Below are 10,730 nucleotides of genomic sequence, written 5' to 3'. Positions count from 1 at the left end.
GATTACTTTAACATGAGAAAATAAAGCTAGATATTAGACTTTATGACATTACCTCTCCTTTGAAACCTTAGTTGTCCTCAACTACGAGGTAGAGAAGATAAAGTCTTGGTCATTAGTCCATTTTTCATAGCAGATAGAGGATCCCTTTGTACCTTACGATATCATGCCAGAATGGATGACTAGTCCATTTGGTACGGATGACTAGTCCATTTGGTGCTTGGGAGACGTAGTTGTGGCAAGCGTGTCTGCTCTTTAATCTATATTATAGTTCCAAAGTAGAGTGACAATTTCTACTTGGTGTTTGAGAGACGTCGTCAATACAAATATGATTCTAAGCATGTATATTGCTTAAATTTGCGCATAATAAACAGAGAATTAGTCTTATGAGACAAAAACAATGATTATTTGAAAGAAACATTTACATTTTCTTACTCTAATGTAGCATTGTAAGCATTGACAAGGTTCCTACTATCCTCAAGCTGTATTCCCTGCATCCATCTAGTATCGTCAAAAGGATAATTTTTGAACTTAATAAGATACCGTCGGATAATATTACCATGTCATAGTACTTTATCCTTATGTCGAAGAATAGCTTTGAGTTGTAGCACCTCTTCTTGATCTTCGAATTTTGGAATCACGTTTGTTGGTGGCTCTCCTTTGGAAGGCTCGAGTAGGCTCACATAAAAAGCATAGTATTATGTATGAGTCAATGGTTGGGCAACTTGAGTTGATAAGCTATGTCATTGATTGGCTTCAAGATTTGAAAGGGACTATAGTATCTTTTTGCTAGTTTAGAATAATACTTTTGATGGGCTGCAAGATTTTTGCTCGTCGTTTGTCTCACTTGAGCCTTGGGAAACTTGAGTAAGATCCAATCATTTTCTTTGAACGTTAAAGCCCTTTTGTGCTTATTAGCAACAGCTTTTTGCCTTTGTTGAGAGATGGATATAGCCTCCTTAATCTTTTGGAAAGATTCTTTTAGGTCACGACTATATTCATCAACAACGAAGGTCTTCTCATGTACTTTAAGTAGCAAGGGACTTTTTGGTCTTCCCTCTATGCTCTTAAAAGGTGCATTTCCCGTAGTAGTATGGACATTATTATTGTACGCATACTCTACAAGGGGTAAGTACTTCTCTCATTGTGATCGTTAATCTACTTCTGTAATATAAGTCTTTAGTAGATCGAGAATCGTAAGATTGGCTATCTCACTTTGGCCATGCGTTTGTGGGTGATAGGCCGAAGAGAAATTCAATCTTGTATCTAGATTTTCAAAGAGACCTTTCTAAAAATTATCGGTCATTCTAGGATCTCTCTTTGACACGATGGATGTTGGCAATCCATGGTGTTTGAAAATGTGAGATGTGAAGAGGGTTGCTATTTGGTGTGCCTTAATAGTCTTTTTGATAGGAATAAAGTGTGCTTGCTTGCTAAACATGTCCTATATTGTCCATATTCCCGTATTTTCATGGATAGTCTTGGGTAATCCAAAGATAAAATAGATGGATATACTTTTCCATGGCGAATTAGGGATGGGTAATGGTTGGAGTAATCCAGGTTGCTTCCCTCTATCATACTTTGTCTTTTGGCATACCACACATTTTGAAACATACTCTTGTTGTCCACTTCATAGCTTTGTTTGTGTCATGAGGTACTTGAGACTTTGTGGTCTGTCGTTCGCAAAATAAATGGAGTTCCCAATAGATAGTGCTTCCAGTGTTTAGGACATGTAGAACAGCTAAAAGCTCTTTTTCATATATGTCCAAGACCCATTCATTAGCATTGAGCCTTCGGCTCTCATATGCTATGGCATGCCCTTCTTGAAGCAATACTGCTCCAAGGCAATCACTACAAGCATCACATTGGACCTCAAATGGCTTTGAGAGATCCGGAAGCATAAGCACTGGTTAGGAGGTAAGCTTCTCTTTGAGCTTGTCAAAAGCATTTTGCTCTTCAGCAGTCCATGAGTACTTAACGTTCTTCTTTGTTAAGTTATATAATGGTCATGCTATTTGAAGCTATGAAGCGTCTATAGTATGCACACATACCAATAAAGCTTCGTAGCTCATGTAGACTCCTTGGATTAGGCCTTGCTTTTATTACCTTCAACTTTGATGGATCAATACGGATACCATATTGAGAGATAATATGACCTAAGTATTGAATCTCTTGAAGGAAAAATTCACTCTTTTTTTGATTGATAAAAAGCTTGTTCTCCCTTAAAGCTTGAAAAATTACATGGAGATGTTGTTTGTGCTCCTCCAAGGACTTGGAATAGATAATGATATCATCAAAGAACACTCCAGTAAACTTGCGGCGGGATCTAAAAATTTTCTCCATCAAACGATTGAACATGACTGGAGCATTTGTCAAACCAAAAGGCATGACAAGATATTCAGAAAGACCAAATGTTGTACGGAACGCGGTCTTTACAATATCTTCATTCACTATCTTTATTTGATGATAGCCACTTTTAAGGTCAATCCTACTGAAGTAGGTCGAACCTTGTAGCTTGTCAAATAGATCTTCTACCCGCGGTACGGGAAATCTGTTTTTGATAGTGATACGATTTAGTGCTCGTAGTCCACACACATGCGGTATGTACCATCTTTCTCTTGAAGGACTGGAGAACAAAAGGGAGAGGAGCTAGGCCTCACCATCCCCTTGTCTACCAGCTCATGCACTTGCCTCATAATCTCCTCTTGTTGAACTTGAGAAACTCTATAAGGAGGTTTATTAGGCGGTGAGCTCCTGGGTAGAAGCTCTATCATATGATCATCATCCCCTTGTTTTGGAGGTGACTCCATAGGGATGTCATCGATAAATACATCTTGGAATCTATTTAGAAAATTAGGCAAGTCGAATTCTTCTTGATTCCTACCACTTTGTTTTGTTAAAACATTAGCATCATTTAGAGACTCTTTGACAAAAATCATGTACAAGGAAACCGAGCTTTTCATTGACTTATCAAAAGCAGGTGAATTTACAAGTGGTATAGTACGACCGGACTCATTAGCATCTATATACACGCTCTTTTCCCTGTAGATGAAGTAGATTCTCCTTTCAGGAAACTTCATGTTGGTAGCCATGCGGTTGAAACATGGTGCCCCTAGGATAACATCCTCACGTTGGAGAGGAGAGATGAAAAAGTCTTCTTTGTCGATGTAGCTTTGGACATGAAGCCTCAACTTGCTAATCAAGGGAGTAACGGAGGCTTGCTGTCCCTTGAAAGCCCCATCGGCAGTTACAGTATCTCCCATCTCGAATGCTTGAATGCCCAGTTTAGTGGCAACTCCGTTGATATGAAGTTGTGAGTAGAGCCAGGGTTAAAAAGAATAAAGGTGTCATGCTCCCTCACCTTTCCCCAAGAATAGGAAAGGGACGATCCTTTGCAATGAGCATCCTCTTTTGGAGCTTCGACCGTGGAAGTTCTAGGAGTCTCATTGCGGGCATTTCTTTTGGGGCAAGAACGATAACCATGTCCTTGCTCCCCACACTTAAAAGAATTTGTGATCTTTGCGAAAAGCCTCTAGCTCTTCAGGAGAGAGTTTGTTTTTACCTTTGTAAACTCCTTTCTCCTTGGTTTTGCTGGTGCTGTTGTTGGAATTGTCTTGGGAAGAACTTTGAGCATTGTTCTTTCCCTTTGCATCATTTCGATCTTTGTTTTCTATGGGCTTGGCATTCCTTTTAGCCCCTTGTTGGAAATTGATACGAGATGTAACCATAGTGTGGTGGATGACTTCGATGATAGAACCAGGCCGTTGGGAGTTGACATACTCGGCTATTTCTTCAGGTAATCCTGCACAAAATTGTTGCTTTTTCTCGGCGAAGTCTATCTTTTGAAAGACTGTAGCTTTGAGATGTAAATCCCAAAACTTGTCTACATATTTGTGGATAGACTCGTGGGAGAGTAGCTTCAAGCTTCTCTATTTAGTAAGAACTTTGTCCTTGGCATCGCTTGCAAGGAATTGCAACATTATGGAAACTCGTAGACTTTTCCATGTCATTGGGGCTTCACCATTCCCGCAGAGACTAGCCCACCTTTGACGAGAAGATTTTTGAAAGTGCATAACTATATGGTGTAGCTTGGAGGACTTTGTGAAGCCCTCGTCTCCAAAGGCCACAGCGAATTGCTGGATGAAGGCCAATACTTTGTTAGTAGCATCAAAGGTGCCATTATAGGTGAGAAAAGAGATACTCTTTCCTCCCTCTTTGACCTTCTTAAGTTTTTGGGACCTTTTTCAAGCAGGGTAGGATTTGCAATGTCCTCTCCTCTTCTATTCTCTACGAGAATAACCGGTACTTTCATCGGAAGAGGAGGAAGGTGAAGAAGAAGGAGAAGAGGGTAACCTCTTTCTTGCCTTTTTCTTCCTTTGTTTCCTCTCTTCCCTTTCAGAGTGACGAGGAGCACTATAGGATGGATTGTCGAGACCTTCGTCTTCGTGGAGCCATATCTTTTCACTTCTTTCTCGTTCATTGGATTCCTCCTCTTCTCTTATTGGAGAGAGTCTTCTTTTGGAAGTCTCAACAAAAGGTTTCCTAAGCTCTCTCTCTTCTTGAAGAGGTAGGGAAATCCCACAAGCACAAAGTTTTTGAGTAGCTTCGGCTTGCAAGGCAGGGTTGCCCATAGCTTGTTGCAACCTAGTAACAAGATAGTTAACAAACATTGGGGCATCATCAGTAGCACCAAAATCAAAGTTGTCAATATTCATTCTACTCTCTTTATTATTGTCAGCCATGCTAATTAAACTTATGTATAAAATACTTTGTGCTTTGGTACCCTCAAAAACCTTAGTTGCTACTCTTCTTTACCTTTGAAAATTAGCTCTCAAGCAGCCACACCCGTGGTTTAGAGACTGTTGATTGCAAAGAGTAGTGGAGAGGGTGTAACGTTGGTTGGTTGATTATGGTTCCTGTTGAGCTTGCTAATAGTGTCACAAGCTGCTGACGTGTCAAGTCAGTAAAGAGCAGAGCCAATCTTCAGATCACTATCGAGGGGCCTAAACCCTAGAATGACCACTAGTTTCTGGAAGGGTCTCTTTGAGAATTTAGATACAAGGCTAAACTTCTCTTCGGCCTATTATCCCCAAACGGATAGCCAAAGTGAAATAGCTAACCTAACAATTCTTGATCTACTAAAAGCTTATGTCATAGAAGTAGATCAGAAGTCCCAATGGGAGAAGTACTTACCTTTAGTGGAGTATGCTTACAATAACACTGTACATGCTTTCACGGAAAAAGCACCTTTTGAGGTGAGAGAGGGAAGATAAAAAATTCCCCTGCTACTCAAGGCACATGGGAAGATCTTCGCTGCAGATGAATATATCCGAGACTTGCAAGAATCTTTCCAAAAGATTAAGAATGCTATATCCGTCTCTCAGCAAAGGCAAAAGACTACTGTTGATAAGCACAAAAGAGCCGTAGCCTTTAAACAAAATGATTGGGTCTTGCTTAAGTTTTCCAAGGCTTGATTAAGGCACACAACAGGCAAGAATCCTACGGGACAGCAAAAGTACTTTGCTAAATTAGCAAAAAGGTACTATGGCCCCTTTCAGACTCTTAGGCCAATCAATGAGATGGCCTATCAACTCAAGTTGCCCAACCGTTGGCTCTTACAAAATTCTTTTCACGTGAGCCTACTAAATCCTTACAAAGGAGAGCCATCTCAAGAAGTAATCATTGAAGACCCACCGGAGATCGAGGACCAAGAAGAGGTGCTGCAGCTCAAGTCCATTCTCCGACACGAAGACAAGGTATTACGAGGCGGTAAGACTATCCGATGATATCTTAACAAGTTTAAAAATTATCCTTTTGAAGATGCTAGATGGATGAAAGGCATACAATTAAAGGATAACCTAAACCTTGTCAATGCTTACAATGATTCCCTAGAGTAAGCAAATGTAAATATGTATAAATGAACAAAGTTTTTGTCTTATAAGACTCTCTTTTTCTTTATTGTGCACAAATTTTAATAAGTATGCATGCTTAGGATCATGTTTGTGGAGACGACATCTCCCGAACACCAAGTAGAGCTTGTCACTCTACTATGGAAGATTGATATAGACTAATGTGCAGACACGTTTGCTGCAGCTAACGCTCTCAAGCAGCAAATGGACTAGTCATCCATTCTGGAACGGTGTCGTAGGGTAAAATAGGGATCCTCTACCCGCTAGCAAACGGACTAATGACTAGGCTTTATCTTCTCTACCCCATAGTCGAGGACGACTATGATTTCAAGAGAGAGGTAATGTCATAAAAAACTAATATCTAATACTCCCAAATGATTTTCTCATGCTAAACTGATCATTTAATATTGGGAAGTACCAGGGGAGGAAAAGCTAGAATATTGGTAAGGCTGCCACACCGGTCTCTGTCAGGGATCCAAAGGAGGGAAAATAGGGATCCAAAGGGGAAGAGTCTGCAAAAGAGAAATGTGCTTCAATGGGCCTTAAAAGACCTAAGGTTCAGCTCTATTAAGACTTCCATAGGCTAAGGTTCCAAAAATTAACTCATTTATCCAATGGCCAAAGCAAGAGGAAATTGGATGGTCATGGGAAGACTAAAAAGTCTTCCCACATCCCTAGGAAGGAGGGGGCGAGCCCTTATTGTAGGGGATGAGAGAGAAAAACACACACACACACACACACACACACACACACACACACACACACACACACACACTCCAAGGCTCCCCCTTTACACAAAGGGAATACTGGACACATGTGTCATGCTCCTAGGTCAATTGCTCCCAATCTCTCCTCAAATCCTATTGGATGGCTATAGAGGTGGACCAATGAGAATTAGGCTAGAGTAAATTTAGTCTAATCAGTTTACAAGTGCTTGATAAAAGAACCAATAGAATTTAAGCTCCCTAGAAGACTATTGGACAGTCTACCAAGGGGTCCAACGAGCATTCGGCAACCGAATGGCTTGCGTGATTCCTATTGGCCAGAAGACTAAGAGGTCCAATGAGAGTTTAGTTGAATTATTTAATTACCTAAAGCTCTCACGGAAGGGGAAAGGGGGACACTTGTCAAAAGGCTATCAACTATGCTTCTAATTTGTGATTGGCTAAGCTTTACAAGAGCCAATGGGAGGCTAGCATGAGCATTTAGCAAGAGGGGTCGACCAAGATGAGAGAGAGGGCTGCATTTTACTCTAACACAATGCTACACACACACACACACACACACACACACACACACACACACACACACACACACACACACACACACACACAACTCATGTGTGCAAGAATAATTCCATCTCCTTCTCCAAGCATTGAAGTAGAGGCCTACACCGACAACTCTTGGCTATGGAATGCAAATCCAACCAAGAGCCAAGCTTCAATGGCATGCTCATCTCCTCTACCATGCTAATTACTAAGCTAAGCTATACTATTAGAGTGATTATGTGAGGAGAATACTTCTTTATTGTAAGATACATCTTCTTCCTCTCAATCTATCCTCATTCCCTGCTAGCTCTCACCATTTTTGAAGGTGTGTGAGGTCTTGGGACTGAGGCTAGGGACACTAGATGTATTTTTAAAGCATAATTTGGTGTATGAAGCTTCCATCTTCATTACACCAGCTAGTTTTATCAAGGAACACAAAGATCGTATTGTACAAAAGTCTCCTTTGATGCAAAGCCTTTTGGAGGGGGGATTGGCTTCATATAAATCCGGTCCTCAACTGTTGTCAATTGTTTTATTTGTCTCTCTTTTCAAGTATTGTCAATGCCAAATTAGCTAGGTGTAAATTTCTATGTTGCTTTCTCAATTAAGTACTCTCTTTATGCTCATTAGGAACTTGTTCTTAATGAAGTTCTCACTATGTTATCAATTTCCGCTACACACAAGTTACTAGTGCATTAAATGTTACAGCTACACAAATGTAGATTGGGTTGGTAGTACGTACGATCGTAGGTCTACCATCAGATTCATATTTTTCACTTGGGAGTGTTGTTGTCACATGGAGAAACAAGAAGCAACCTACGGTTGATCTTTCAAGTACAAAGGTGCTGTAGTGGCGGCATGTGAGGTAGCATGGCAGTGATTGCTACTTCAGGGGTAAAGAGGCCAGTTTTTTCACCTTTTGTGACAACCTTAGTAGCAAACAATTGGCATGAAACCCAGTGTTTCATGCTAGGAAAAAGCACATTGAGTTACACTACTACTTTATCAAAAAGAGGGTCCTAGCAGGCAACATTGAACTTGAGTACGTGGTGATGGATAAGCAAGTTGTAGATATTTTCACAAAGGCCCTTGGAGCGCAAAAGCTATTATGCACTCTTTTATAGGGCTGATGTGGAGTTGCAACTCTACGGCTATACAAATGTAGATTAGGCTGGTAGTACATACGATTGTAGGTCTACCAGCAAATTCATGTTTTCCCTTGGGAGTGCTATTGTCACATGGAGCAGCAAGAAGCAACCTACGGTTGCTCTTTTGAGTACAAAGGTAGCATGGCAGGGATTGCTACTTTAGGACTTTGGAGTACAGGTAAAGAGGTCAATTTTGTTATTTATTGTCAGTAGCATACAGCTGGCATGAAACCTAGTGTTTCATGCCAAGAAAAAGCACATTAAGGTTTCCTACTGCTTTATCAAAGAGAGGGTCCTAGCAGGTGACATTGACCTTGAGTACGTGGAAATGGATGAGCAAGTTGCAAATATCTTCACAAAGGCCATGGAGTGCAAAATCTATGATGATTTCAAGAGATGCTTGGCATACGAGAGCTAGTGTTTAGCTTGAGGGGGAGTGTTGAGATGTCAAGCTCAACATGTACGTCTCCTTGATAATTGCCACTGACAGTCATCTCATCACTTGCACACCTTGGTGGATATGCTTATCCTTGTCAGTGATACTACAACTATACTACATCGAATTGGTCTACCTATTAGAGTGACCCCTCACCTCACTCACTAGCGGTTTACACTAGAGAATTGTACTAGTTTCCTTTTATGTTGTGTTTTCCCCTTACTTGGCTGATTCTTATCGTTTCAACACTGAGATGGTGCAAAGACAGAGTAAACATGTCATGCCTTTGCTCACCATTGGATCACTAAAAATTAAAAAGCAAACAATCTTTATTGGGGAAACCTAAACACTCATGTTGATACCTGGAAGGCTATACAAGCAAGGAGATGATAGTATATTGAGGTTATGTATAGAGCTAGATGAGAGAAATGTGTACTTGAGCCAAGCTCATGTGCAAAACACGAGAATTCACAATGGAGAAATGTAATCATATCAAAGATTAATGAGACTAGGTGTATACTAGCCTAAAATATAGATAAGTGTCTATGGATATAGTAGTTCATGCAAAATTTGTGCAATAAAGGTACCCGTAGAATATGCAATACCATTCTATCTCATGGTAGCACCTAAATGAAGATCTTATATTACGGATTACCTGACAACAAGAACCTTACTTGAGGGATTAAGAAAAGCAAGAATAAAATCCATTTAGACCAAAGCAGAGAGTTATGTGTTGATTGAGGATCACCTCCACAAGAGAGTAAAAGACAATCAATTGCAGATGTGTGTCACAGAGATTGCTTTAAGCTACTAATAAAGTCTCTCACCGACTCTCCTTCCTCTCGTTGTGCTTTCTGGAGTTGAGAGACTACACCCCAAAGCACTCCCTCTTGTATGTATTCTTTCAAGAACAGTCTCCTAAGAGTAGGGTAAATTTTTTTTTCTTCCACCTTTAGGGTTCTATACCAATCCCCTGCCTTTCCACTTAAGGTTATGCTTAAAGCATTACTCTTATGCAGGTCATTGTGCTCTCCTAGAGAATCACATATTTTGTTCAAACACTTTGATATGCTTTCTCACATCCCCATCTCCACTAAATTTTTGTGTGAGCTTGGCTATTTGTACTGCCTTACTTCTAGGCTCTGTATTAGGCCTGTTACACATATTCTCGGCAATAGATCGATCGATAGCTTGAGCAAATGTTGCCAAGTCACCTAAGTGAGTAGGCACCTTGGGTGAAGGTGCTCCAGAGACTACATGTGGAGTAGGTATTGGCATTGGGCTTGGCGCATAGGAAGCCCTTGGGTTCCACGTTTGGTATGGTGTTGTGCCATGTGGCGGCCCAAAGTTCATATATGTGGCCCTAGGCATAGCAGCCGTCGGATGTGACACGCTAATGCTAGTTGGTATGGTCCCATGGAAATAAGAGCTTGGATATTGTGGTTGTGGAGCATAAGTTGTTGAAACAATGGGAGGGGTAGGAGGTATATGAGCATGAGGAGCCATAGGTGGGTATGATTGATACACACTTGTAGGTGCTGTTGTCGGCATTGAGCTACCATGTAGTGGTGCTTTACTAATAAATGAGGTCCATGGCGTGTTTCTTGGCATGTCCATCATTGGGGTAGGCATGGTAGCCGTGGTGTCATCTAGGGAAAGATGAGCTAGACTTGGAAAAGTAAAGCTATCACTTGTGGGCTTAGATTGCACTGAGACCCCTGGCGAAACAACATATGGAGGATCCATCAGACTTACCGAGGGAGTCTCCATTTACGATAAGGTTGTTTGTTTAGCCTTCCCTGTATCCAAGAATCCGATGAGACCTGTTGAAGGCATGTGGATCCCCTTGTTCTGTCTCTCTAGCTCAATAACCCTATGGATGACCTCACAAACTCTTTGTTGTTGATCCTCCACACTAGTAGTACCAGTTGTGGATTGTAGGACATCTAACCAACCCACGTGATAGGTGTGA

The sequence above is a fragment of the Adiantum capillus-veneris genome, chromosome 22 (genome assembly GCF_014529385.1).
Source record: "Adiantum capillus-veneris isolate H3 chromosome 22, ASM1452938v2, whole genome shotgun sequence".
NCBI classification, from domain to species: Eukaryota; Viridiplantae; Streptophyta; class Polypodiopsida; order Polypodiales; family Pteridaceae; genus Adiantum; species Adiantum capillus-veneris.
This window is presented reverse-complemented; position numbering follows the sequence as displayed.